The sequence below is a fragment of the Halichoeres trimaculatus genome, unplaced genomic scaffold (genome assembly GCF_033239565.1).
Source record: "Halichoeres trimaculatus isolate MK-OKI-2021-1 unplaced genomic scaffold, fHalTri1.1 fHalTri1_scaffold_8, whole genome shotgun sequence".
NCBI classification, from domain to species: domain Eukaryota; kingdom Metazoa; phylum Chordata; class Actinopteri; order Labriformes; family Labridae; genus Halichoeres; species Halichoeres trimaculatus.
This window is the reverse complement of record NW_027437186.1, coordinates 27,137,840-27,162,223: the sequence shown is the minus strand read 5'-3', so window position 1 is coordinate 27,162,223 and position 24,384 is coordinate 27,137,840. Positions and strand designations below refer to the sequence as shown.

Here is a 24,384-nt window from a genome sequence, read left to right as displayed (position 1 = left end):
AAGTCTTTATTCTGCCCCTCTAGTGCCCACGTACTATACTTACATGATTTACAGCTCAAAATAATCCTTAATTTTCACTCCCTGGTGCTAAAGAAACCCCTCATTTCAGCCTCTGTTTGTAAATTTAGCTGCTGTCTCTTTAAGATTCCCAGCTCCACAAACCCCTTTCACTCTGATTGGCTTGAGGTCTTTAGGGAGCAGAGATATGGACAGACCTTGGTGTTTGAGGCCCACCCCTCAAACTTGTCATGTTAGCAGATCCTTAAACTATGACCCCATTGGGTCGGCAAGAATCACACAGTTTTTGAGAAGATCCCGTCAAGATTTGGTGCTAATTTCAGAAGGATGTTTTGGTCAATTTACAGACAGATTCAGCGATGTCTACAAAATATGAAAATGTAGAGGTTTGAAAATCACATTTAGTTTAAACACCCAGCAGAAAAAACCCTCTTTAATATCACCTTAATACCCCCCTAATATTTGTCAGAGTTTTTATCATCAGTTTATTCTTTTAGCTCATTTTGTCCTGGAAAGATGGGTCACTGGAGAATGTTATTTTCATCTAAAAAAAATTAAACTACTAAACTACTCAGCTACAACCGATCCGAGACAGGTTTGGTGCACTTTGCGTAAGTGCCAGGTGACCGTCAGTTGTATTTTACCTCAGAAAAAGAGGCAGGATCTGGTGCACTGATAAGCTTAGGGTCTGCAGCAACACTCTCCTGTTTCTCACGTGTGAACAGACAAGTCTTGATCCACTTTTTTGCGGAGCGCACAGCCTGTATGTCTGCAGCATCATGGTGCCAGTCAGAGTGAATTCTGCAGGAGAGTGAGACAGCAGAGACCTCGGTATGTCAGCATTAGCCAGAAGCACTCAGAGGAAAAATCTGTCTGCAAGACCTGGAGGGAAGCCCCTATAAGAATTCAGTCTTATCATGAATCCCACAACTGAATTATTCATCCTTTGCAATTATATTCTATTTCTGATTCATTTACAGTCGATGTGGGCGTGAAAACAGTTCTTTTGAAGTGTGGGATTGTCGACCGTTGGCTCAGGGAAACGAGTTAACAAAAACATTTTTTGCATTAGCGCTGGATGCTGCTGTAGCCTGCTCTGATTACAAATGACAGCTCACTCTCATTGTCTCAGAATCACTCGGGACAGAAGGTTCTTTTCCTGAAACAAGCAGACAATAACTGGAGACAGTCAGAGGGAGAGTGATGTTTCATTTGTTTCATTATAAGGCTTCTACTGGGAGAGCGCTGTCGGACTTTATGATTGGATTCAAACCGTCCTTACAAAATCACTCAGGCTTTTTCAGAAGAGTTAGTGTTTTTCTTCACTTTGAATAATGATGCTTGGTGGTAAAAAGACTCTAAAATCCACAAATCAGTCTCCTCATCAGTATGGCCTGAAGGCATCTCTGAAGGAAAGACCAACAACAACTTGGACTCCAAAAATAAATCAACATAAGTCTAATGAGCGAGGTAACAAGCAAGGTAAGGAGGGCACAAACATAGCAGCCTGCTTCTAAACGCCAACTTAAAGATGTCTGTTTTCTATTTCACAGACAAACAGGAAATTCAAATGTTGAATGTTAATCCGAAACGTGGGTAAAGTTTCAAACTGTGGGGTAACTGTGTGTCTGAGTAATCCCAGGATGAGACACTTTTCCAAAAGAACACCAGAATGACTCAATCTGTGACATCACTGATTTGTGAAGGCCTTTATGATAGTATTATAAACTAACACCAACCATTTAGAAATGTCCTGCTGTAAATAAATTCAGGATGTTTATTTCTGCTTTACAGTTTTTAACATGGAGCTCTTTGGGGGCTGACTCACTGCTGGAGACAGACCCTAGTGGACACACATGGAACTGCAGCTCTTTTCTGTAAAAAGCCTACCTTTTACTAAAAATTCTGCCATACAGTTGTCAAGAAGATAAATATATATGGAAGAGAATATGGGCAATTTCATTTCTTTATTTACGTTTTAAACAGTGCATGAAAAAAAAAATCTGAAACTTGACTTATATGTCATAATTTTGGATTTAAGAACAACTTCTGACTTCATTCAAATTCTGAGGAAAATTAGTTGGAATTCTAAAAACATCTTTCTTCTGGCTTCTTCCTACTTCTTCTCAGATATGTAAATTGAAGTTAAAGTAGTGAAGAAACATTTTTTTTCTAGTTTCTTTATTTTGTCTTGAAATTGTAAGGCTTTTATCTGGCATCACTCCTATAAAAGACCTTAAATGACTTCTGTAGGAATGAGCCATGGAGCGAAAAAATTGTTTTCTTTACCAGGCAGTAAACATGTTTATTTCTCCTGTAAAGTTTTTAACATGGCGCTCTATGGGACTGACTCACTTCTGTGGACATTGAACATTTAGACTCTTGAAGCAGTTTTTTCAGCTTCTTGAAAGTGCTGTAGGTATGGTTTTTGTAAAGTATCCACATACAGGGATCATTTCTGTTCTGTATGATAGTCTGGTCTACCTTTGCAGGTGATAAAGAGTTCACAAGTGGGACTGAACCATTCAGTATCTACAATCAGGAGAGGCCCTAAACGATTACCTCAGGTGGTTTCTATGTTTTGGTTTTTACTGGACTGTGCGATTAACACTGCAGTGTGTGTTTAGCTGTAGCTTGTTGTTCTGTATTGTTATCCTACATGTTCAGGGGGATTATTCAGTCTCTTGCAGCGTGTGAACCCTTAATAACAGCCCTGTGGGATCTCCTACTTTACGCCTGTAAACACAACAATTTGCATCTAGCTCCACTCGTCTGTGATTATCATTTAAGTGGTACAGTAAGAGCCCTGCTCTGATGAAAGTGTTTCACAGCACAAACCCACCAGGCTGACGCTCAGTTGTCCTGAATCAGAGGCTTGGATTGGTCATTTAGAAGCAGAAGTGTGAAGCATTTATCCTTAAGTTGATGTTTTATTTCTTCTTCTTGCTAAAGGAAACAGGAGCAGTTTATTGCACAGAGATTTTATAGTCTAGTGATGTTAAATGTGCTGTAAAACCTTGGTTGGAGTAAATCCTGCTGTTATTCTTTTCTTTTAGCTCCTCATTCAGGCATTTGGTCTTGTGATCACAGGCATGTTAGTGCCTGTATTTCATTATTGAATCAATATCATATTCTAAACCAGGCAGAAGTGATGATAATACCTGAAATGAATCAAAAGCAGGAAATTGTCCATCGATCGAGCTCTAACTAAAGATATAATCCATGAGACATTTTAGTATCTTTAATTTGCAGGGCCGTGATGAGATGAGGGGCTTATCTCAGTGTTTTGAAGAGTGATACGCATGCAGAGGTGTACCTCTGGCGTACTGTATCAGAGCATGTGGCACTCTTTCTAGCAGATTACAAATAGACAGGAGCCTTAAATTGTGTCTGAGTGCTCACCGGAGACCAATCACTCCGAGCGCTGACGGCAGCCGGCTGTAATATGTGTGTGAAATGAGAAACATAACAGTAACGCTGTGCTCGGTTTTCATGATGAATGAGGGGCCTTTGGACTCCTGTTAAATGAGTTGGCTGTGAAGAAGCAGAGAGTTAACCCTTTGTTCATCATGGCGAAGAGACGGCATGAGTACACTGTCTGTACTGAAGCAGAGGGAGGTAAAGGTTCAGTCATCTGTCCAGCCTTAAAATACCCGCCGTGAGTATCTCTGAATTAATCACATTTCTAATGTTGCTGTGATCTTACAGAAGCTTTCTGTTCTCTTTTGATCTTGCTTTTTTTTGATCGCTGCTGGGTTTTGACCATAGACTGTACAATTAATGGACGTAGTTTCCCCAACTGTTTCTGAAACAGATTTTTGAAGCATATTAGCTTTCGCAGCCATATTGGAAGTGGCAAGGGCTTCGAGTACAGCTATAGGGCGCCCATCAGTCACATGACCTGAGCTGTACCTTTGATTGGGCAAGCTCGCAATCTTATATCCAACTTAATATCTTCTGAACTGCAGAGTTGGAAAAAAAATCACCCCCCTTACAGTGTGTGCGGATAATGAAATTAGCAATTCAGACAGGAGATGTTTTTTGAACCAGGCTGCAAATATGATAATTTCTGCAGTAAAAACGCCTTTTTTTGGCTTGGTGTGTATGTGATTTCAGCCTAAGAAAGATTTGAAAGGGGCAGGAAGTTGTGATCAGAAACTACCTTAAATCACCAAGTGACTTTCAAAATAAAACAAACTGTGTCAAAGTCAGTTCATATTTAGCTTGACTTCGGTGATAGACGGACATAATGAGTGGAGCCAGACCAGGAGTCAACGGGTTTGAGGTCCTACAGCCCAACATGAATAAAAAGAGACTTATTAATGGAGTTGGAAGCGTGGAAACTCCTCAGTCTCGTGACTCTGCTGTCTGTCAGTCATGCAGCTTGTCGGACTGAACACCCAGACAGTGTAAATTGACAAACGCAGTCAAGATGCAGCACAATGAAGTTGCACTGCAGACATATCCAATGTATTTCAGGCATTAGACCAGAGGTTCCCGCTTGGTATGCCTCCCTACGTGTGTCAGCATTGTGACCATGTGCTGATCCTCACAGCAGAGCAGTGAGTCACAGTTCACCACAATCTAGGTGACGTGAACTGCGCCTGTAGTTTCTGTAAGTAACAGCAATAAATCTAAATTCAAACACCAGCACTTTATTAAAATCACTTTTGTTCCTGCACTGATGTGAACCTGTCAGTTCCCTATTTATTCCGCTTTCTTTGCTGCACAGCTAACAGCTGACTGTCACTCAGAAAGAGATAAAAATAACACAACTATAGGGTTCAAATCTATCAGACTTTTATTCCTTGTGTGAGTGAGACACAGCCCCTTCCTCTGCAGAGTGACAGACTGACAAAAGGAGAGGAGGTTCACAGGTAGACATAAATATGTTGTGTTTTTTTGTTATTATGAAAAAAGATATAAGCCCTGAAAGATCATGGTATGGATAGTGATGGACAGGAGAAGTGACAGATTGATTTATAAGAATCACAGAATAACTGACTTTAAGTAAAAAAAATAATCCTAAAATAATTCCTCTGTCAGACAGAGCTATCACCAAGGTGACAGCTTCTTTAGTTACTCAATACGTTGCAGTCAATGCAATTCTAGCAGAGAAAAAATTCCTCTGCAGAGACAATTTTTAAAAAATCAGATAAAAAATTATGTTATTCAGCTGATTTTTTAATATGTCCAAAAGTCACTTTCCCTTATATTATTAGTCAGATAAATACATTACAATAAAAATTCAGTGTTTCAAACTGAACTTGGACCAGGCACAAATTTATTTCATACCAACAGTTGGCTGGATCAAAAGACATGAAATCACAGCTATCCCTGTTCTGCACTAATAAGACTGGGTATTTAAAGGCTATACTAAATGCTGAACAGAAATCTGGTCTGTTGAACCACAGTCTGGAGCCCCTCTCTTGATTTCCACTATTAGGTCATCCTCTGGTTTCTAAACAATGTTTATTTTTCAGATGTAAAACAGTCTCAAATTGGGTTCCTGGACTTGTTGAAATGCGCTTGTTATCTTAGCAGTTGGGTAAACCCAGCTGCTGTAACTGTTACTCACATTGTGTGGGAGTCTTCATGTGACAAAGACTAAAACTCTTTGTTTGTGTGTGAATTATCTCCTCCCTGAAGACGACATTATACATAATTTACAGAGCTGATCTTTAAGATGTCATAAAAAGATAATATGCATCTTCATTTCAGAGTCAGACCCAAAGAAACAGGATCCTTTCCAAACTTGATTTTATTTCCGCAGAGCGCTCAGCAATGATGTGAAAATCCTTCAAGCTCTTTATCCTGGCACAAAGACCGCACGGCGAGGAGAATCCGTGAAAAGAGGTTTCTAAGAAGCGAGTATATTTAATGTGTATTTGCACATGAATGACACAGACAATTCTTTTCAATCAAGAACGACCTGTTTTCTTTTTTCTGCTTGTTTATTGAAACTCTCCTCACGCCGTCTGTTTCCTCCTAACAGTGAGCGTACAAGGCGTTGGAGGAGGATGGTGTGAGAGGATAACGCAGAGACAGCCAGGGGAGCAGTGATGGAATGAGTCGATGAAATCGTGTTAGTTCATACAGCATGCAGATCAGCAGAGAGATCTCATCGTGATCGCACCGAACATGAACTCTGCACCCAGCATTTTCACATCCTGTAGCTCCTCTGAACTCTGAGGAACAGAGTGGAGTCCCACCGCTCTCATGTTTGAACCACGGATGATGTGGCCTGTAAAAACGTGAGACGCAGCGATGAAACCCATTAGCATGAATGTCAGAGACAGACGAGCATCAAGGAGGCGTAAAGAGTGACAGCGTCTCTTTGGTGCACACACAGGTTTAGCTCTGAACTGCAGCCAACGCACAGTGATGCTCTCCTGTCTTTCTAACCACTGTTTCAGACAGGGTAGGAAATGCACCAGCCAGTCCTCCCTCTCCTTAATGCATTATCATCCTTAATGCATCGGGACAGGAAGCTTTGTGGAGAGGAATCACTTTACATTTAGATTTCCCAGAGTAAAAGAGACACAGAAGAGCTCCTCATGGCGACTCTCTCCCTCTCAGAGCTCTCTTTAATGACTGCTTTAAGCTGAGCTACTTCTTTTACTGCAGCTCAGGAGCTGTACCCCTGCATGTTGTCTTCTGTGTTAACCCAGATATCCAAAATGGCCACCGCGGGGTACGTTTGATAGCTCTTCACCAATCCTTTGAACTCCTCGACAATCAGAGGAGCCAAACTTTGGCGCTTTCTCTGTGAAATTGAAAAGGTATCTGTCTTTGACAGAATGTCCTGAAGAGAAACTTCCATTCTGAAATGCTGTCTGTGAACTTTAACCGCCTGCAGAGTCTGAATCAGAGTCAGAAACGCAAAAATAATGATGCAGCAAATCAAACGGAAAGTGTTCAAAGTACAGGCAACCCCAGGTTTTTTCACGGTAGTCTCTGATATTTTTGAGTGTAATTGTTTCATGAAACACCAAATCTGCATGACAAAACAAACCAATTTGAAGTCATTTTTTCAATCCAGAGCTGTTGCAATTGAATGAAAAAATAAATAGCATTTGAAACAAAAACCCATCAACATGGTGACACCTGCTGTGTGTCTCTGCTCCGCCCTCTTACAGTTGACTCTCCTCATTCATCTGTTGGCTAATGGTGTTTGTGAGTTCATTTTCATACCAAATGAAGGCACACAGGTTATTTTCATGACAAAGAATGGAGATAGTAATGGTACCTGGTTTTCTATCAGTACAAACTTTGTCTGTTTTTAAGCTGCTGTTTTGGCCCTCAAAACTTGTTTCTCAATGAACAAATACTGTGTAAATAAAGTGTAAATTTCAATAAACAGAAACTTTACCCTAAAAGCTTCACACCTCTGTAAAATACAGAAAGATGGCCAAGAACTATCTTCCAAAATAAAGACAAAGAGCACACTTTCACCAGCACGCATCTTCTAGATCAGTGGTTCCCAAAGTGATTGCAGGAATCCCTGGTGGGCCAGGAATACTGTTAATACGACAACACTGGACGCGAATTTGCATTGAGATTACATAAAAAGTTGGACGTGCAAAGACACATTTTGACGCCAAAGACAGTGCGTTGGACGTGTTTGGTGCAGCGCGTTTAAGGCAACAGCGCATATGGAGAGTCGGCGCATTTGGAGAGTCAGCGCAATTGAAACGTAGGCATGTAATTTCCAAAGAAAGACAGTTATGTCATGGTTATCAAGTTCTTCATTTAAATGAAGAATTACATTTAAATTTCTACTGTCAGGAATAAAGGATAGCTATAAAAATCATAAAAGGGACGTCATGCATCTTGTTGTCCTTTACATGCCTCCTATTGTTGACATTTGATGGGAAGTACATGCTTCTTTCCTAATATGCAAATGTAGGGGATAGGGCTTCTTGTCGACGTATCTTACCATTCGGTTAAAATTTCAGTCTACTTCCATCATCTCATAATCCTCCTTTGTAAATAATTTGAACTTCTGTAACCATTAGTTTTGGCTGTTATTGAACCAGTAGTAGAGATGTAGTTTTGCTGCATTCCCATCCTTTTGTCCTGAAGTGACATGAGTATGATTCCTCAGCGGCTCCCCCTCCATCCTCACTCTGACTCAGAATAAAAGGCAGATGGGCGAGCGTCTCTGCAGCAATGGAGCAGAATTTGGCTCCGTCTGTGAGTCCTTCCTGGAGTATCATCTGTCCAAACACCTTAATCCAAACATCAAAAATGAAAATCTCAGATCTAATTTTAGATTCTTCCACTTTCAGAAAATGTCACATGATTTCAGGCCGGATGGAAATGTCAAGTTGTGTTGCTGCTCTCAAAGTGATCCTCTTCACAGGGTTAGCTGGAACATCTTAATACGTCGTCTTTGAATGAGCTGATGGAGTGTTTTTAGCCTTTTCACCCCTTCAGTTCTTCTTTTGTTTGGAGGAAAAGGTTTGACAGGTTTACAAGAGATTGCTTTCAGCTGTGAATATCTAAACGTTTTCTCTGGGAGGAGATTTATTTTACCTAATGTCAAACAGTCTGTGCGCTGACGTCTCAGTTCAGTAACAAAACAGACCATCAGAGGTATCAACCATCATTTCCGGGTTCTGTTTTTATTTTTCCACTGCTCTAAGGTGTAGAGCAGAGAGACTAAAACATTTATTGATAGACTATATTCTCCTCTAAACATCCTATCGGCCATTATTTGTTATTACATGCGATTATTATGGCTCTTTTAATTGTGCATGTTCTTCCAAATCACGTTTTCATGGAATATACCCCCACAGGTCAACAGGAGCCCAGGGGGAGGGCGCTTCACAATCCGTCACCCATCTTGGACATATTTTTTTAATTCAGAGAGAAAACCAAAATTCTGCTCGACTGCTCTGAAAGTTTTCACCACATTCAGCTGAATGGCTGCTCTTCCTTTCGGCCTTCTTTTTCAGCCATCAATACGCATCGATCTGTGCTCAGAGGCTGGACAGCCTCTTCAAGAAGAAGCAGTGATGGAGTTTGTTGCTGATTTTCTCATGCCACCCACACTGACCTGAAAGTTTTTGTGCTCTGGACTCTGATTGTCGGCTAAAGCAGTTATTTATTGCTCGTCCTTGCCTTAAGTTGCCCTTCACCAGGCACTGAGCTGTGACAGGAAGCGTGCAGCACTTTCTGAATGTCAACAGGCCACGCTCTGACCTCTCCTTTGTCCGAAAGTTGTCACAGAAGTCTCTCTCCCCTGCTTTGCCCATGGACCCTTCAGCCTGGATCAGATTGTACCAGAACAGGAACAGGAAAGGATCGCTTTGCAAACACTGCCCCGAGGGGCTAGAAGAGAAAAACAGCAGCGACTTTATCTCATTGGTGAGCTCTAAATGTCAGGGGTTTGTCCTGACCTCTGTCAGGACTAAACTCTGTCAAAATAAAGCTGTGCTGTGGTGTGTGACCAGTGCAGGACACCCTCCACAATAAAAGCAGCTCACTGAGGCGCCTGTGAAAAATAAAACTTCAAAAAAGTGAAACTATTTATTGGAGCTGTCACAGTCGATACAGTAAAACTGACAACCTGAGCAGAGCACGGCTGGTGTTTCACAGAGCTTTAAAACGATGTGCCAGGACGGCTTCAATAGGGATTAAAGCACGTCAGGAATGATTTTAAAAACAAATACATGTGCACTTTTCAACCCTGACGATTTCATAGATTTAAATCCAGGCATTAAATTACTTCAGTCATGTGAGATCTGACAATGTGCTGTAAATATTAACTCTGCTACTCAAGAATTAGGTAACAGGGTAAGAAAAATGTACTTGTCAAGTTTCTTGTTATTGGCATCATTTTCCTCTTTAATAAATTGAAATAAGACATTTCATCTGGACTTATTAGTAAATGTGGCTCATATTAAATCTAATACAGCAATTTTTAATAAAATAAGACAAACACTTGATTGGATTTCAGTATTTGCAATTAATGCTGTTTGAAAACAGAGAAATCGGGCGGTAGTCCGAATGTAGTCTCTCCTTGCACGACTATTTTAAAGATGCTGTGAGGAAGATCTGTTTTAAGTGGACTGCCTCACCACCTTCTGGCACACACACTGTTATGATAATGTCACTTATTAAAACACGTTTGTTTTGGAACAAATTTTCTATGCTGACGACAACTTTTTACCGGATACAACAGGAGGGGTTAAGGTTTTTCACAGTACAGTAATGCTGTTGTTTGAAACATGGCAACAAGCAAACATTGTAAGTTTTTATCAAGCGGCAACCTCTGGTCTAAGACTATGAGACAATGCAGAAGTGTTCAAATCTGCTGTGTCTCAGTGTTCACTTGAGGCTGGCTCCGGAAGTACCGGAAGTCACATACACACCAAGCCAAAAAAAAGCCATTTTCAAAGAAGAAATTCACCTATTTACAGCCTGGTTAAAAAAACGTCTCCTGTCTGAGTTGCTCATTTCACTACCAGCACCCACTAAACAGGGGGTGAATTTTTTTCTAACTCGGCCGTTCAGGGGATATTAAGATTGCGAGCTCCCCCAATAAGAGGCACAGCTGAGGGTCACGTGACCAACAGGCGCCCTATGGCTGTAGGTGAAGCTCTTGCCACTACCAATATGGCCGCTATAGCCGATGTGCTTCATTTACCGTTTCAGAAACAGACGGAGAGACTACGTCCATGTCTGGCTACGTCAGTAGCCAGCTATATGTTGTGCTACTAGTAGCCCAGGGCTATGACGTATCCATAGGCTAACATTAAAACAAGCAAACTGTTGGTTCATACAGTAGTTTAGTAGCCTTTATTAAGTGCTGTGAGACGTGTCAGTAAAGTGTAATGTTAAATCTGGTAATGTCCTTCCAGTCATCTCCCAAGCAGAGCTAATGTCACCTCACCTCACTCTTCATTTAATTGATAGACTGTAAAGTTTGAACAGACCACTGCAGAATAACGGCTGCATTTGGGTTAAAACAGGAGTTCCCAAACATTACTATACCAAGAGCCCCCAAACAGCATTTGCTTCTGGCCGGGGACCCCCATTGGAAACCAACAGACAATGTTCAAAAAATATGTAGAAAAAAAAAAAAAAACTATCAAATTTAAGAATGTACTTTCTAACTTTTATTCACTTTTGAATCACTTTTACATTCGTTTAGAGCAGGAAAATTATTAAGACTCACACAAGTAGGTCTTTGCAAAAGGGAGACAACATTTCAGGGCTCTGTCAGCCAAGGTGGAACACTCCTCTTTCACATGTAGTCAGTAGTTAGACAGGGGAGAGCCCCAAAGTCCAGTTTAGTTTTTTTTAGATAGCTTAATAACATGCGCAAACTGCCAGGTCGACACAGATCATGACATTGTCATGCTGAAGTTGCAGCTGTCACACAAAGCACGGTTTGGTATAATTGGAAACTTGAGAATCCGATGTTTACAGCACTTTACATGTTACATTTTCTGGGTATAAAAATAAAACAAATGAAATGAAATAATAGTTAGATCCTATTTTTCCTTTCCCTCCAATTTTCTGAGGCCCCTGGTGGCCCCAACTTTGAAAACCTCTTGGTAAGAATGAAAATTATCACAAACAGCCTTCGTTTTAGCCTTTAGCTCCGGGTGTATCATTCTCTAGTTTATCTTTCTTCTGCTCTTCTGTCCTTTTTCTGTTTGAAAGTTAGGCTCCAGTGTCCGCCATCACTACAAAACTAATCACAGAAATCGTTTTCAGCAGAGAAAACACAGATCTCTCTTCTCACAACTCAACTTCGTCAGCCAGCGTGGTGTTGTCATAGAGACTTAGACTTGCCATAAATTAATCCACTCCTGCCTGACCCGATCAGGAAGATACAAAGTAGTATTTTCAAAATAAACTATGTTGGCACTGATAATGTCGCTTTAAAGTGAGGATTACAATCAGGCATGTATGTGGAAGAGATATTTTTTTTAACATCACTTACAAACTCCTCACAGCCCCTTTAAGTTACCTTTAGTCACAGAGTAAATTTCACAGTAATGATTATCTGCAGATGGTGGCAGTAATAGCATGTGACATTGGTTGTTAAAGCTAATGGGGTGCATTTTGTGCAGAAAACAAAGGTGAATGCATGAAGCTAAATTGGCATGCCGTCCTGGCTCACCATTAAACTTTGGGCATCGCCAGCCAGCCGGTGCTGGAAGCAGCTGTGCACGCTGACACAGAATGAATCTGAAATTAGGGGTTCCACAAGATTAAGAGTTTGTTTATACGTGGCTGTGCGAGCGAAGACAGCGCTCAGTGCCAGCGCCGAGGGATTAGAGAATCATAAAAGAGTGAGATGTAAAATGGTGTGTTATCTGGAGGAGTGTGGGGACCAGATGTTATCTTTATGCGGGTAATGGGTTATCACATCTTGGGGCACCAATTACAGATTTACTGTCCTTTCTCACTATCTTAGATATTACTGAAGTTTCCTCACCATCACCTCATTGACTCAGCCCTCCTCAGACACAAAGCAGCTTACCCTCCATCACCCCGTTCGGCCTCTCGGACCGGCTCCTTATCACCATAAACATATCACTGAGTTTCAGATGACTTTCCGCTCATTAACTTTCACTCTGCAGCACTAAAGCCGGTGGGAAGGCGAGGGCTTTATTTGGCTATAGTTTGAGGGTTTTAAACGGTTGATGGTTGTTTGGCTTCAGCTGCTTGGAGAGGAGATTGGGAATGGCTCGACAGATGCTCTCCATCAAACAGTTTAATGGAAACTGTACCAAACGTCAGAATATAACCAGAATCTGCTGAGACGAGGAGCCAGGATGCGGTCTGCTTCATTTATTGACCCAAACAAACACATAAACCCTGACTTATAACAGAAACAAAAGCTGGACAGTCAGTTACTTGGACAAACGCATGTCTATTTATTCCTCTTCACTGGCATCGGCTTAATTACCAATATCTTCTTTTAACGTCTGGCCACCAAGGAGACACTCTGGGTATAAACTGGGATTAAATATATTCCCAGGCCCATGTGAGCTGTCACATTTTCATGTAGGAGTTAAAGCTGGATCATGTCTGAGAAGAAAAAGCTCTCTAAAAACAAGAAATGACTCAGGCTGTGGTGGACATTAAGTCCAGCAGAATTTGACGATTAGAGCCAACACTTCTGCAATGTTTAAAGGAAGTAGGAGTAGCAGAGTGTATCTTTCAGAGGTCACTTCTGAGCTTCAAGCAAATTTATATGCTGAAACTTATGTTACCATTATTTGTAAACACATGGATCTTAAAGTGACGGATCGGCCTTTTCTTTAAGTCTTTATTCTGTCCCTCTGGTGCCCTCAGAGTAGCTTCACATGATTTATAGCTAAAAAAAAATCTCTAATTTTCACTGGTGTTGTGGAAAAATGCTTGTTTCAAATTTTGTTTTATCTGCTGTCTCTTTAAGACTTCCTGCTCCACAAACCCTATCACTCTGATTGGCTAACCCTCTGGAGGCCTGCTAGACCTTGGTGTTTGAGGCCAGCCCCTCCAGTGTGTCAGGAACCACCAGTGTGTAATGATCACATCGTTTCAGCAAGTCTTGTACAGATCTTTAAAGAGCTCGTAAAATAATTATGGATGTTCAGAATTAACGTCTGCAGATTTTCCAACCTTGACATACTCATGTGTTGTAGAAATCCCAGAGTCTGTCTATAAACCAGTCAAAACTGTGTTCTAAAAATAGCACCAGGTCTTCACCAGAATGATGAAGTCATTGCATAAGGGTCTCCTAACTGCTTCAAAGTCTTTTTAGGGACCCCCTACAAGCCTCTAACAGGACTGGCCAATCAGAGGGAAGAGGGGTTCTTAAAGAGACAGCAGCTAAATGAAGCGTTTTAGACAGAGGCTGAAATAAGTGTTTTCTAAAGCACTGGGGGGAGAAAAATAGAGATCTTTATGAGCTGTAAATCATGCAAAGATACTACGGGAACACCACAAGGACAGAATAAAGACTTTAAAAAAAGCAGAGTACCTCCTCTTTAATGTTAGGGCATCAACAGAATATGATAAAACGCTGAGTAACTACAATGCTTAGTGGTAGTGCAGTAAGAAAAGTCAGAACATCTTCTCAAAAAGTCTGTTTGGCACTTCACAGTCCAACAATTCGATCCCTTTAAAACTGCCTGGCCAAAATCTCAGACCCTAATGAGCGGGGGAGGGGAAATCCATAAAAGCCAATGGTTTGTCGCTGCATGCATGACTTATATTTGAAGCTGTTAGCCATGTCACTTCTGTCAATATGTGGATGGAAATAAAGATGTCAGAGCGACACTCCTCTCTCCTTTTGTTTCAGCTAAATGAGGAGGAAGAAAACCTCTGGTGACAAAGAAAAGACTGACTGAAGGATTCAAATGGAACTGAAGCCGACACGCAGCTCGATGTAAAGCTTTGGGAGACAAACAACCTTTCTGTGCTCTGACAATGAAAACCTGCTGTTTAAACTTCCAGGAAACTAACACTTCTTCTTACTTTCTCTGGAAAGTAGTGTGTGTCAGAGATCCCTGTGGAGGTGTGAGGATACGTCCTGATTCACAGCATGTCCTCTTCACAGGATCTGACAAACCCAACGTCACCTATTGATCCTGTTCCTGCTCAGACACCTGTCCAGCAGAGTGTCTCTGTCATCTATTATTAAAGAGAGAGCCTGAACCACAGCGCCTGAAGAGCAGCCCCCGACTGATTTAATGCTCTCTGATAACCAGAGGCCAAATGTCAAACATAGAGTCCGCATCTGCATTATTCAAACTTTCATCATTAGACTTTCTGAAAGTTCTGCTGACTTTCAGGTTCCTCTTGTTGATCTCTTCACAGGAAGTTTTCAAAGGTGTCACTAACAGATGTGCATTTGTTTCAGCAGAGTTTCACCATCTTTAAATTTGCCTGTGAAGGATTAACATACACAATTTACTGAAACAACTCGCTGCTATGACGTCAGTTACAGTTTGATTTCATGATGCCTTGTTCTAAGGCAGCTTTTAGGTGAAGTCTTATTTCAAAGATCCAGCGAGGATATTTCAACTTCTTGTCACCTTCATCCACAGCATTGATCGAGGACTCTGAGCAGGATGTATTATTCTCAAACAGCTTTAGATCATTATTTAATTCTTACATGATGAGTACATTACGACACGTAAATATTTGTGTGTAAAACTAAACTAGGATGCATTCTCGAAAAATTCTTCTGTGTTTGAACAGGTTTTGTAAACTGGATATTCAGACACATTCAGCTTAAGGTCTCCAGTTTACAGGGTCACTCTTTAAACTGGAACACCAGGAGCTGATAGAGACACATTCACACTATCACGCTCAAACTAAGTAAACTAAACCTTAAACAAAGTCAATCACAGCTGGGGGTCATCTTATTGTGGACGGTGGGAAGGTGAAATAACAACCCCGTGGCTGCTCCACCAATCAGAGACAGTTGGCATTCAGGCCCCACCCTGTCTGCAAAGTGTGGCAAACACTAGAAGAGGATAAAGGAACATTTTACAGTAAAGCAACAACAACCATGATTTTAAAAAATCTAATATAAAAGTATAAACATCAACAAACGCAGTAGGCTACAAAATGTGCAGAAAAGACCCAAGAAGTCAGTGGATCTTGGAAAGTCTCTGCAGGAGACCTGCTGCAGCTGAGGGTCACTTGCTGTGCCATTCTTTGAAGCAGTTTCTTTCTGGTGTGCGGCACAGACACACATTACACTTCACACAGTGCACAGAAGATATCACCCTCTTCAAGCCTTCCCTTGCACACCTCACACAGTACCTCCTGCTCCAAGCGTCACTCTCCACATAGAAGTCAGGCATGCACACGTTAGATGTAGCTTTACTCTGAGCGTCGGCTTTGGCAAACTTTAACATCTCAGAGACGAGGACTTCTCTGAAATGCTTCTGTGTGAGAGGATCTTTCTTTGAGGGCTCGTGTTGTTGTTCATAGAGTTCTGTGTGAAGGATGTAGCTGTTGGCGACAACGATGTCCAGGAAGTGAAAGAAAAACATTTTGTACCACTTTGTACGCCGCGAGAGGATCTGAGTGATCCACGCTGCTTGTATTCTTCCTGTAATCCAAAACCGAGTCTGGAACAGCCAAGTTCTTTACCTGCAGAGCCCCGTCCTCCATCAACGTTCTCTTCAGTCTGCCCGCTGAACACCTCGTGCACGGTGGAGCACATCACCACTTCCTGCACGTCCATCCATTTTACAAACAGAAGATCGCTCCTGTATATGTATATCTCCCCTGACAGCGTTCTCAGGCAGGTTGTTTGTTCTTGTTTTAGGAAAGCCATCACAGCTTTTTGTCATCATCCCACATGCACCTGTATCATGCTTCAAAAGCTCCTCAAAAAGCACTGCACAAGAGCAAAAGCTGTTCACAAAAAGCGTGTAGCCCTGGTCGAGAAGAGGGAACAACAGGAGGTCTGTGACCGTGCTCAGACTCAAACCTTTACCTGAAACGTCTGCGCTCTTCTTCTCGTAGACAAAAAAGTTCCAGGTGTAAGACGGAGAGTCTGTAGCCCACTCTTGCGGGCCTGGTGTCCATGTTTGTGTGTGCTTTAAATGCAACAGTTCTGGCGTCTATTGCTAAGTTCTGATGTGGCTGAAAGTTTTCTCTGCAAGCGACCATGATATCCATGTACAGAGGTTTCATTTGGAAAAGCGAGTCTTCTTCTTGCCGTCGTTCTTCTTGTCCCCTGCAGGGTAACTCAGGTGCAGCATCAATAAGAATGCTTCAAAGTGACCCCATGACATGGGAAATTTAAAGTCTTATGGCCATTCTTTCCTCCAGTAATCACATCGATCATGCACTTTCACAAGTCTGGAGAGAATAATCACAGCCAGGAAAGTGTAAAAGTTTTTCACTGTGAGATCCTTCCAAACAAACTTGAAACCTGCCTGCTGTCTTCGTGCAATGTTAGCATTTGTGTTTGCAACAATGGTTTCCACAACAGAGGAGCTGAAGAAAATCTGGAAAAGCGCAAGAGGAGACCAAGATGTGGAGGAGTTGAATGTGGGGCCAGGCTCCCTGGAAGGCTCAAACTGTATCTGGTCAGGTAGTTTGTCCTTCTCCTCCTTGGTATGCCACTTTTCTTCTACATCCTCCTCCTCACTCAATGTGCATACCACAAGTTGTTCTTCTCGCCAACGCTTCAGAGGTCGCAGACCAAAGACAGACCAAAGACAGACCAAAGAGAAGAAACCAAAGCCAAGGAAAGCTTTACAGTATTTCTTTCCGTCATATTGACTTTGAATGAATAAATACAAGATTTTTACCACAGTTGCTTTTTACACCCATGCATTTTGCAGATGCAAATGCTGCTCTATCCTTTTGCAAGTCAGACCCTCTGTGCCTTGTACCTTGCTCATAAAAATATGCATCAAACCTCTTTTGGGCCATAGGAAACTAAACTTAATGAAGCGTAATCAAGCTTTTTGCACAGCCTGACCTCACAGAGCAGAAACTGGTGAGAGACACTGCAGCTTCACCAAAAATTCAGGAAAACAGTCCCAGAAATGTATTTTCCACATGAGAAATCTGCCCCATTTAGTGCATAACAAAGGGGTTTCACTTCAGATCCTTGTGTCTTCTTTTTCCTTTTCTCTTATATTTCAAAATAATAAGTATTTAAATGAAATTTATATAAAACGTAAAATAATAGAAAAAAAAATCTGAGCAGACCTTTAGGCCTCGCTTTCGATGGTTTGTTTAAGTCTCATAAACTCTCAAAAGAGACAAATTCAAGACCAAAATCAAGCCAAAGTTTTGTGTATTCACACCTCAGACATCATACCTTTTACTTCATATTCTCTAATTAAGATTTTAATTTACTGTCTTTCAGTTAAAGCAGAATATTTTAAGCTATTTTACATACATGACTGGACTGGAGACGGGTGTGGACACAGGAGAAGGAATGATCCAATCTGGCCTGGAGTTCATAAACAGCATGGGTGAGGAAGGAGAGGGCGTCTTCTCTGGTTTTCTTCGTCATCGTGACTGTTTACTCTCTGAGGACCAGACAGAGGAGATCAAATTTAGAAAATAAAACAAATATATATTTACTTAACAGAACTAAAAAATATCCTAAAGCAAACACTAAATAATCTTAAGAAGAGCAAAGAAAAAAAAAAGTGAGGAAATATAGAAAAAAAAGAAGCTTTGGTGTTTGAGTACTGTGATAAACTACAGCCCGAAAGTGGGACACAAAATGTGGATAACTGCTGAACCCCTTCCCATAACTACAACAGTCACAGATACCTTTGGCTGAAGTCATTTTAGTAAAAAGCAAGTATTATTAAAAAAAAAAACAAGAAGGAAATACAGTAACTGTTTGTTAATGTTCCTATGTTCTGTTATGTTTCTTGGGCCTTTTTTGGTGGCGTACAACTTTAAAACTGTTTGTTCGAAATAGTGTGTTCTGTATAATGCAAGAAAAGGTGATGTTTAAGAATACTGGTGTTTCTTTAACGATTACAAAAAGGCCTTTAGGTATCAGTACCCTCAGCTTGAAATCAGTTGCAGAACAACTTAAAGCTCAAGGAGCTGGTGTCCTTAAATGTTTTTTAATATAAAATAAGAGACATGGACACGGATCTTATGGATGTCGATATTTCAGATTGTCTGTTTAAATGATTAATTTCTTGAATGACTCTGAGATTTCAATCCATAATCTTGTGAGGATAATCTCAGTAATAATCTTGTGACGACAATCTCGGTGACAGTCTTGTGTGCAGGTGTGACCACGTAATCTGTAGACTTTCAGACAAACAGATCCCTTCAAAACCTGTCACCAAAATGACGTGCTTATTTTGGAAAAGTGAATGTTGTGTCTAAAATCTAAATTAAATCCATCGACAGAATAAAAATGTGTCAGAGCAACTGATGTTTTGGTGTTAAGAGTGACTGTGCTGACTGGCGGCCTTCAGATGAGCATGACAGGGATTAGTGAGGTTACAACAGCTGTTGATACATGAAAAGAGTCCTCATGAACACAACCTAGTTTATCTTTAAGTAAAATGTAGAAATAAAGCTGTTTGATGTTTTAGAGACAAACTAATGACACTTTAGAGAGATGCACTCCCCTGAGAGTCACCACTTAACAGGATCGCAGTTAAAACCAGAACACTGGCATACCGTGAATAGTGTTGGGTATTAGTGAAACCCAGAAAATTTCACAAAGTGAGTAGACTTTCCTAGTTGTAACAAGTGTGCAAGTACAGTTCTCTGCCTTATTAGTTGATTTGTGGTCTGCAGAAACAAGTACATTGAAGCCAGTAGAAGAAGAAATAAAGAGGGCCTAGAAAGAGTCATTCAGGAGGTGTTACGTGGGTTTGAGGTCAATTTCAGACCCTTAGCGGGCTAGATTTCCCTATCTAAAGGAAAATCTTGAGTTTTTCGTATCGGAATTTTTTTTTTTTTCTTAATTAATTCAACCTTCACCGAGTAGTGGAGTTTTAACAGTCAGCCTCAAGAGGACACTTGAGGAACTTCAGTTCTTAAGCACCTGTACATCAGCATCATTCAGATTTTAAGAAGTTGGTTTTCATCTTTATCCCAAAATTTAATCCTCGGCCATCTTTCAATTAAAAAACATGATGTTTTCAACGGTGGTTGTTCCTACAATAAATAAAGGTAGCTATTCAGTAAAGGAGTAGTTTAATTAGGGGTAACAACACTTGGATCAAACTTTCTGACTCACAATCTTATTTGTGCTGATCCTCAAAGCACCTCTGCCTCAGTCAGCAAGGTAACACTTTTCACTGCAACACCACGAATAATAAATAGACTGAAAACGACGTCTTTGCTGACATGCATCATGTATAGCACACTTTTGGCTACGTACTCACTCAATAAACAGTCTGTAACCAAACGTTTAGCCAATTTTTTTATGAAAGAGACTTAAGGGAACTTCCCCTGCATGAAATAGATTTTTAGCCAGACACAGTAGACTTACAGACTCAGAGGAGTGTTTCCGGTGAATTCGAGCCGATCCTCAGCTGTTAGGAGCTCTGAGTCTGACACAGCAACAGCAGGAGGTAAGTCATCACTTCTCTGAGGTCTAGGGAGCAGACTTGTGTTTACCTCCGTTTTTTGCGCATGCTGCCTGCAGACAGTTCGGCTTACCCGGAGATCATTGCGAACCCAGTGACGTAGAGGAAATGGCCCGCCCCTCACCAGATGTAAACAAATGACCATGCAGACAGTAACCTCCACAGACCCCTCCCCCCAAAAAAACCCATCAGGATTGAATTATACTGAAAGAAAATTGTATAATTTTCTAACCTGTTTCAAAAACACTTAAAAGAAAAAAAAAAACCTTAACTCCACTCCTGACCACTTTTCTGGTAAAATGTGTGTTTATAAGATTGAATATTTAGTCTTTATCAAGTGCATAGCTGATCATGAATTTGTGAATTTTGTTCTTCACAAACTCCATACTTACAAAAGGTGAAAGCAATGGGGAAATAAAACAAGTGCTAAATTTCTTTCAGTCTGACATTATCTTCACGAAAAAGGAAAAAACAACAGTAAAATGAATGACAGAAATAACTTGGACATGGACTTTCCTCTTTTTTTTTTACTGTTTAAGTTGTTTGCATAATGGTTGTGTTCAGTATTTTCTGTTTCAAACTTACATTAAACACATTTTTTAAACCAGTTTTATAAAATGTTTAAGGACAATCCACAGTAACTGCTTGCTTCTCTTTGTTTTTGTTTTTTAATCATTTAACTCTGTTGGTGTGAAGTTTCAGAGCATTATCATCTGAGTGCAGAGGTCAAGCTGAAGCCTTTGTTTCTTTCTTACTGCCCTCTAATGGTCTGGCAGTGTAGTGCGGTTATTTTTTTTTTTCTTTGTTGACATCACTGGATTTCAGGGGGTTATTCCAGGTAGACGGTTTAGCAAACCCTGAGTCTAATCGTGAGCTTGAGGTTGATTTACACTGAGATGGGAAATTCTGAGTCTCTGGTTCCAGAACAGCTGATATGAATTAGGGCAATCAACTCTGAGTGGGTTCACCTTGAGTTTAGCGCGTGCACAACCAGTACAAAAAGCCATCATCAATGGAGCACTGATACATTGATCCACCGTAAGCATGGAGAAGAAAACTTGCGCTGCGTACTTCACGCTTATTGAATTAGAGGTTTTAATGACTTCATATGATGATTACAAATCTGTTTTCATGAAAAAAAAAGTAACACTGCAGTGGTAGCAAAGGAAAGAGAAGCTGCATGGGGGAAAATTGCTGACAGAGTGAACGCGTAAGGCAGAATGCAGTCATCCATTTTTTTAAGATTGAAATGCAAATTGTAGCACACTTGCTGGAAAGTGGTTGTGAATTATACTTCATTTCATATAGGTGCAATACGACAGGTGTGAGAAGAACATGGCAGCAACTAAAAATGAAATATAAGAATTTAATCCAGACAGGTTGGGCACGTTTTACTTGGCAATAATTGTGCACTTCCCAAGTTTTATTCATATTTGATTTTCGGTAACATCTGAGTTGTGCCCAGCCAATAGAAAGAGGGCAGAGGCCCGTAAAACGGAAGGAGGGCCACCTCCCGAACCTCTGACTGAGGCAGAGGAGCTGGCCCTGAGCCAGACGTTTGGGCGGCCCATTGCTGATGGCATCCCTGGGGGGACAAGTTTATCAAACACTTCCTCACAGGGAAATGAATGTCTCTATGTTAAATGTAAGTTTTCATTGCATTTGATTTCTCTCACCCTCTCACTATCTACATTTATATATTAAACCATACCCATGGTGGAGTAAGTGATTAGATGATTAGATTCAAAATTACCTAAGGATAGGATGTGACCTACTACTCGCTACCCCCCACCCCGTACAGTTGTAGATGGCGTTCTGACTCTGTCTGAGCCTCCTGCCACCTCCAGTCAACCTGCGCCTGCATTTGTAAATACTCAGTACTCATATCTTACATCAATAGGAGTTTAAAGATAATCTATGCTCTATATGTAAAGTGTCTGAGTGTTTTTAAAATGGGTGTATAAATAAAATGAATTATTATACTATTAGATATATTATTAATATGTCACATAAAAATCGACCACTCGCAAAAAAACGTAGCGCAGTGCACAAAACTTGCACTAATGACAGGGAACGACCGCGGTGTGTAATATTTGATACGTGTGGTCGGAGAATGTTGTTGATATATATGATTGATTGGCGTGTGAAACAATACTGCTCCAAGAAAAACTCCCCTCGGAATGAAAGCACATCCAAACGGGGTCTGAGGAGCCTCTCTCCACGCAAGGCAGCGCAAATTAAGTGTGCCTCGATGTCGATTTGATTCCTTTCAAATGGGTAAGCCATAACTTGCACAGGGCAGAAGGGAAGAGGAAGGCTTAACTCAGGGTTTCTTATACAAAACCTGGTAGGGGGCAGGTTAGCTTCACAGAGTCAGTTGCCACAGTGAGTCACTCAGGTTTTATTTACTCTCTTCTTGGAACTGGAAACCCGGAGATTCCCTGATTTCAGGCTAAACATTCTCAGAGTTTTCACTGAACCTGCTTTCTGGAATACCCCCCAGGCCTTGCAGGAGACCATGAACCTGTGACATCAACACACACGCAACCTGTCTAAAAACGTGTTCATAATTTGCCCCTACTGAGGTAAAAAGATTTTTTTCAGTTCTGTGAGAAGACGTATGCTGTCTCCTCCCCCACAGACTTCCAGAAGAAGAGCCTCTCGCCTCTTGGTCTCAAAAACAAATATCCAGCAGAGGACAGCTGTCACCTCTATCTTCCACAAAATACACAAACACTTCTGCAGCTCACATTGTGGAAAAGTATACCTGCAGGAAAAGCAGGACAATACATGCATGAAACTATTGAATCACATCCCATAGTCCCGTTTCTAACATCTCCAAAAAGCAAACTCAGAGGCCTCACAGCAGAAGTTACAGAAACACACTGTGTTCTTGCTTTCTCATTACTGCAAACACTGATATTATTTTCATGTATTAGTAAAAAGCCTGGTGGCAGCGGGAAGGCAGAAAAATGTGTAAAAATTGAATTATTTTAAAGCTAGTCAAGAAAAAACCAAACATCACAGATGAGCAGCAGGCCATGCACCACACACAACAAGTCGATGTTTGTGTGTTGTGCAGGCTCAGAGCAATCTCATCAAACTGTTCTAAAATATATAAAGAGCTGAGTCAAAAAAGAGATGTTTGAGGACTTGGTGATCGATCAGTCTTCACTCTGGAGTCTGTGATGCTTCATCGGACAGCTGAGGCCCCCTGCAGAGACACAAAGATAGAAACTTCCCGCTCAGAGGCAAACACAATCGGCTTTGTTTCTGAATCTTCAGCCGGCTGAATCTGTACATGTGATCCTTACATAACACAGATTTGATGTTTCTGGCACTCAGCTGTCTCCGTGTGATGTTATCCTGCATTTGTTCGGTGAATCTTTGCTCATCCCTGTGAGGAAGGTGCTTTGGGTTCTTATCTGCTTTCCATTCGCCCCAAAGAGTCGACGTGTTGGATCCCAATATTAAAGAGTAATGCTGTAGGCTGCTGCTGCTGCTGGTAGCTTCACTGTCATGGGGAGGAATGTTGGATGTGACACAGCAGCTGTGAGGTGTAAAAACCTGAAGTTTTGGAAACTGTTCATCAAATGTAAATCAATTCTTAGAAGGCTTGTGTATATGATCTGGAGCAGGGACACAGCTGGTGTATTTTGGCCTTTAGGGTCTGGATGTCGTTGTGGATGTTATGCTACTGCAGTACTAAACAAGGGACCAGCTGGATGAAGCACTTGGACAATTTTATAATCATAATCACGGACACAAAAATCCAAAGCTGTTTCAGAGGAAACAGTCAGACATCTATTCCTGACCAACTACAGGAGAATTAACAGGTACCCCTGGTGGTAATATAGTGGTGCATACAATCTAAAAAGTCATCAATATAAACATGAAACCCCTTTCATGAATTTAATAGTGGCTCTGCTGTCATCTGGGCCCCGCCCTGTTGGCTGTGGCTACCTGTTGGCTGTGGCTGCCTGTTGGTTGTGGCTACCTGTTGGCTGTGGCTGCCTGTTGCTGCAGCTCTTTCTTCCTAGTCCATTTCTTTTAACTTTTTCATCTATTTTTTTTTTCATCTTTGTATTTGGAGTGGATTATTATTTATTTTTGGCTCATTTGTTGGTCAAGGACACCAAACTGGTTTTGTTTCAGTGATATTTTTACTACTTTTTCTCCCGTGTTTGTCTGGAGATCCTACATGTAACCACGGCTGGAATGTTAACGTGAGAAATCAGCTCTTAGCAGCCTGTAGCATGTCGATGCTAACTGGTGCAAGGCCTAATGTTTTCCCACAAGGTGG

At 41.1% G+C, this 24,384-nt stretch overlaps 1 protein-coding gene across 2 annotated transcripts in view; it reads right to left on the bottom strand.

Annotated features, from left to right (window-relative positions):
* The window catches only part of LOC141795611 (transmembrane protein 121), a 110,276-nt gene extending 90,115 nt beyond the window's left edge, over window positions 1–20,161 (bottom strand). For both annotated transcript variants that reach the window (XM_074676564.1, XM_074676566.1), the window contains exons 1-2: window positions 19,985–20,161; window positions 17,906–18,038 (exon numbers count right to left, since the gene is read on the bottom strand). The gene's annotated coding sequence lies outside the window, so the exon portion shown is untranslated. The remainder of the gene's footprint in view (window positions 1–17,905; window positions 18,039–19,984) is intronic.
* Between the last annotated feature and the right edge of the window lie 4,223 nt (window positions 20,162–24,384).